This window comes from Balearica regulorum, chromosome 5 (assembly GCF_011004875.1).
Source record: "Balearica regulorum gibbericeps isolate bBalReg1 chromosome 5, bBalReg1.pri, whole genome shotgun sequence".
NCBI lineage: Eukaryota > Metazoa > Chordata > Aves > Gruiformes > Gruidae > Balearica > Balearica regulorum.
In genome coordinates this window covers 43,455,353-43,460,945 of record NC_046188.1, presented here as the reverse complement: position 1 = coordinate 43,460,945, position 5,593 = coordinate 43,455,353, and the positions used below count along the sequence as shown (strand labels likewise).

General features: G+C 49.6%; 1 long non-coding RNA gene across 2 annotated transcripts; it reads left to right on the top strand.

The window, feature by feature from the left end:
• The first annotated feature begins 347 nt into the window (after positions 1-347).
• On the top strand, positions 348-5,157 carry LOC142601921 (uncharacterized). Of its 2 annotated transcripts, XR_012835495.1 has the most exons (3): positions 348-639; positions 1,896-2,715; positions 4,094-5,157. It is a non-coding gene; the product is annotated as an uncharacterized LOC142601921 (long non-coding RNA). The 2 variants fall into 2 exon arrangements; XR_012835494.1 differs by lacking the exon at positions 4,094-5,157 and having other exon boundaries at positions 1,896-2,758.
• The last annotated feature ends 436 nt before the right edge of the window (positions 5,158-5,593 follow it).

Sequence of the window (5,593 nt, the reverse complement as noted above, 5' to 3'; positions counted from 1 at the left end):
CCAGCTGCTCGGCTTTATTAACGACAGAAGCCCTCAAGGGGTGGGATCCAGAGGCATCACAGAGATTTTTTTCCCCTTTCCTAAGCACAAAAGACAGAAGTGGAATGTAGCTGAGGAATGCTTCGCCCTTGGAAGGGATGTAATAAATCTCCTTGGATGTGATATTTGGTTTATTTTGTGGGAGTCATTCAAAAGGAAAATGCAGATTGTGGGGCTTAGCACTCAGCCTATGCTGGCACAGGATCCCCGACAAAGAATGTCCATTGGCAGGGAATTTCCTGACTTTGCAAATGAGCAAACGCCTCTTTTTCGGTTACTCTAAAAGCTGTCTTGCTATTATGTAAAAGGTTGCTATAAGGCAGACTGCAATCGGTTCTTCTCCAGATCCACCAGAAGAAGGGCAAGTAATAATCGGCCTGATTTGCAGGAGGAAAGATTTGGGCTGCGCTCAAGAAAGCGCTTTCTTCCCAGGATGGTCTCCTGGGTCGCAGGGGGCTGCTGGGGAGGCTGCGGCATCCCGATCGCTAGAAGCATTTCACGCACGCGTCGGGCACTGCTCCTGGGTGACTCCACCTCGGAGCTGGGGGGGGCGGGGGGAGATGGCTTCGGAGACTTCCTGAAGTCCCTGCCAGCCCTCTGGTGATTATTACTGTATGATTATTATTTAACAGTGGGAGTGCCGCCTTTGGGACAGGCGCTTAAGGAGGATTCTTCCTGCACTGAAGGTCACTGGACTTCGGGATAGGTTAGCAGGCAGAGGTCGGGGAAGAAGAAAACAGAAGGGAACTGATGTGCAGATGGACTTGATTCACTGCAGCAGCAGGGCAAAGAAAAAGCCCAAAGGTGACTGTGGACCTACCACAGAGCAAGACGAGGCCAGGCATACTAACAGAGGTGGGCAGGGAGTAGGGAAGCTATTACTTCTGGGGTCTATCAGTGAACTCCTTGGGGAGGTCATGATGGAGGCCTGACGGATGGCAGTAAACCATCTGGGAACCCTAAACCAGGATTGAAGAGGACCTGGTGAAGAGGAGCAGACTGCATGGAGCCAACCACAGCTGCCTGCAGCAGTTCCACCTGTAAGGGAATCACCGTAGCGGAAGGTAGAGGGGGAAGTAGAGCTGCAGGGCGCTGGGGCAGAGGTGGAAGAGTGGTCCCAACACACACTTGGTGACCCCTGCTGCGAACCACAGGATCTGCCCAGGCTGTGCCCTACTAACAGCAGCTGAGTGGTGGCATCACTGATGGTGGCCAGAGCTCCCTCGAAGGGGTCAGCTACAGAAGCTGTCGGCTCGTCACTCCCTCCATCCTCCAGAAATGCAATTTTGCTCACTCTGTCAGGTTACTGGGGGGATTCCCCTTTCTTGTGTACTTGTGAGAAGAGATGAAAAAGAAAAAAGGTACCATTAACGAGGAGATGTTTCTTAAGATTTTAATTTCCTAGAAGAGGAAGTGTGTGTTTGCAGCCCTCAGTGGAGGTACTAAGGCCCTCACAATAGATTTTAAGACAGTCCTCCAGATTGTTGCCTGCCATTGTCACCTGCTGGAAATGACATGTTTTCAGCGTTTCCTTTCTTGTCAGGGAACACAAGTATCTTCTGTTCTGCACCCTGTGTTTTCATATGGAGAGGAGCTGCCCGTGTAAAGCAAGTGACCTTATCAAGAAGTTAGCAGTCTTGGGTTATTACCAGAGCTGGACTAAGCACTTTGCTGCTGTTATCATTGCTATTGATTTTACATTTATAGAGAGCTGCAAATTTACACAGTACTTAATAAACACAAAGTTTCCTGGACTGCAACTAGTGACAGGAGAATTAGGTGGCCTTTTTTTTTTTTAAAAAACAACTTTTTTTTTAAACAATTACATGATATTTCTGTATTATTTTTTCCACTAGAACAATAGGGTGAAGATCAGAGGAGTTGCTGTCACACTCCTGTATGGCCACACACATCAGGACACAGTGAGAGCAAACGGATCTAACATCCTCCCAGACGGAACGGCAATTTTATACCACTTACCCAATGATGTCATCCAAAGTTTTGGACAGATGTGTCCAAAATGTGCTGGGTAACAGTGAACCAGCACAAGGTCCTGAGTTCTACTCCTGCCACTTTAAATTTCACCCTGGTTTTCCAAAGATGAAGCATTTTCTTCCTGCAAGAATGAGGCTGTGAGTCTCCGACCAGGATACAACATGGGATATCGCTGGACTGACGTATCTGCGGGCGGGAAAGTCCAGTAATATAAGATACGCAAGTGAATTCCCTTAGAGCACAGCACCATTATCAGCACAAATATTTTTACTCTGGACAAATTATTTGTTCATCAGCTTAAAAATGAAAACCTTTTCGTGGGCATTTAAAGAATGTTTTTTCTAAAGGGACTTTTGAGAACAGGATTAATGGCCCCTGTCCCCTCCACCACACATCCAAAAATATCACTTTCTGCAACACTTTGTGGCAGAGAGACTCAAAAGAAGGAAAAGGAACAGCAAACAACCATGGGGACAGGGAGGCTGGAAGATGCAAGGAAAGAGTAGCAGAAGAAAGGGAAAGGACCACACACTGAATCCAAATAATCTCCAACAAATTAAAGTGGGAGGTTGAACAATTCCTGGATGAAAGCACTGGTTTAGGCCTCAGGAGATCTGAGTCATCACACAGTGGTGCTCAAAGGGAATTAGAGACAGCAATGAGGTTAAACCCAGTGTTTAGGTAAGTGGAAACAAATACCTGAAGGTGATTTGGGGGGGGGGAAGGCTTTACATGCAGAGATGACATGTGCCAAGGCTGTGATATGGCAGAAACTCTGACAGGAAACCCTGTGCTCCCTGTAAGTGTATCCTCCAGGAGTTTGGGTCCTCTGCAGCAAGTTCTGTCTTCAGCTCCTCACAAGTAGTCAAAAGTTCTGCCACTCTTTGCTCACAGCTTTTGCTGCAGAGATCTGGCTGTGAATTGAGGCGTACCGCTCACGCAGTTTACCTTGGCAGTCTGTGAACGTCCTACTGCTGGCTGCAGGGTGTGGCCGAGTGTGCCCAGGCCCTTTCTGCACAGCTGCTCCATATCCTTTAGAGGCTGGCATGGACGTATGGCCCAGCCTTGGAAAATATTATCATCTCCCAGAGAACGCTGGTCCTGAGCTGTACCCAATGGAGGCCAGGCTGCACTCGGGGAAAACTGGGATCTTTAATGAACAGCTGGGTGAAACTCCCTGGGCTCTACACACAGAGAGAAGTAAATAACTAGGCTTTTGAGAAGTTCACCTGAGAATATTCCCTTACATCTTTGCCCTGACACTGTGCTTTCAGCCCAGCACCTGCCTATGTGCTGTAGTGTCCCCTGATTTGTATGTCTGGAGCGCTGGCCACTTGTGGATGCAGCACATTTCCTTGTCTTCCACCAGACTATCCCAAAATACCTGACAAGGCATTAACAGCTTGAGACTCTAAGGTCCCACAGCAGTATTTTCCCACCAAGCATTGTTTCTAGTGAGAAGGACCCTGGGAGCAGGTTTGAAGCCCCTTGGTCACACTTCAGGCACATCCAAGCTCAGCTCTGCAAGGCCATCTGTCCAGGTATCTTCCTGAACCTCTCACGTAGAGGCCAAAGGCATTCTGTCCAGCTCTACGTCATGATCACACAGGGAATTACATATTGTTCTAAATGCAAAGTTTTCCTCCGTATGCTACTGCAGATCTTAGCAAAACAATCGTGAGGGCTAAGCCACGGCGGTTCTGCTGTGCACAATTTTATTGCAGAGTCCTTGCCAGCGCTCTCCACAGAACATTTCAACTTCACTTTAACCCACCATTGCTCCATCTGCACATCTCAGTGCATTTGCCAGGCACATACAATGTGATTCAATTTGATCTCGGAGTTTCTCTACATGGGCCAGTAGATATCAGAGTCTGAGTATACGAGTTATTTTCAGCTCGTCTGTGACATCCAATTCCACCCACCAGGCTTGCAGAGATATATAAATCATGGAGGTGTCTAAAATAACAGGCCCCGAGGAAACATCTGTCACCTCCAGAAGCTTGTGAAGGAGGAGGATGAAGCATTCAACTCAGCAACTTACTGAATTTTATTTTAGCTCCAAGAAAGCAGAGAGCAGCAAGTCTTTCTGACACAGCCCAGATGCCTTGGCAGTTAGATTTTCACATTGCCTTCACACTGTATTTGACCTGTGAGCGTAACGCAGGCAATACAGAGATGCTCAGCAATTTGGATGACATTTGTGCCACCTCACCTTTATCTTCAAAAGGAATGGATTGCTTCAATTCCTTTTTGTTTCTGGATTTTTTCCCAAAAATTGACTGGCTGGTTGGCCCTTTGCACCCAATCTCTTAATCAAAGGAAGACAGAACTTGCTGTGCTGGAACCTACCGATGGCTGCTCTAGTCCTGAAACCTGCCACCTCCTGTGCTGATGAAGCATGTGGGCCAGAGCCTTGTATATCCTACAGCTATTAACCTTTTTACATGAACAATCGGGAAGAGAGCTGAGAAGTTATATTTTCGCTGTCTCCCTCCTCCCTTTTGAAGTGATATGATCTTCTCTCTCGGACCCCAACTTCACTCGTTCTCTGCTGGTCTTCATAGTGGAAGAGACAGCAATGGAGCAGTGGAAGAAGGAAAAAAAAAAAGCAAATTACACTGTATGGAGTGCTACTTATAGGGTGAATGCTGGCAATTTGTGAAGCATGTAGGTTTTGGAAAAAGCAAAGCAGAAGACAGATGGTGCTGCTCTCCCTATGCTGGCAGAGGCAACCACTGGAGAGGAATCAGGGCCAGGCACAGCTCACAGGACTGGGCGTACGGGTGGGGGAAGGCAGGATCCATCTTGGCCTCCGCACTCTCCGACCTCTGTACCAGAGGCACCGGTTCTCCCCGACCCAGGGGTGCGAAGCAGAGAACGGGAAAACCCAGGCCCCTCCCACCTTACCTGCCAAATATTTACGTTACGGTGGGTGGAAATATTACAGAGGGCGAGCGGGGACAGCGCAGGCCGCCGGGCGGATCGCGGGGACCTGACCCCTGCCAAGAGGCCGCTTCGCCCGGCCCTAAGGGACCCCGGGCCGGGAGCACGGCCGGCAGCCCCTCCCGCCTGGCCTATCGGGGGCCGTCTCCGGGTAGCCGCTCTCCGAGAGTCCCCCGCTCCCACCAGACGACCCGCCCGCCCTTCTGCAGCCGATCCACCCCCCCCCCCAGCTCCGTCTCCCTCAGCCCCCGGACCGCCGTGAGGCGACGCACCCCCCCTTCACCGCGCGCGCATCGCCCGGCCCGCGGCGGCACTGCCCCCTGGCGGCGGGCGGGCAGCACTGCCGTGTCCGTGTCCGTGTCCGTGTCCGTGTCCGTGTCCGTGTCCGTGTCCGTGTCCGTGGGCTCAGAGCCAAGCCACCTTGCCACCGTCGAGGTGGTTTCGATATATAAACCTGCACGAAGGACCCACTTCCCTGGATGGAAAAGGAAAGCTAAATATTCCCTCCTTCAATTTATTTCACGTCGCCAAACTATATTGATGATTTTTAATTTTTTTTTTTTTTGAAAGTTTGCGCAATGTAACGTCATTTTATTTAAAAAAAAAAAACAAC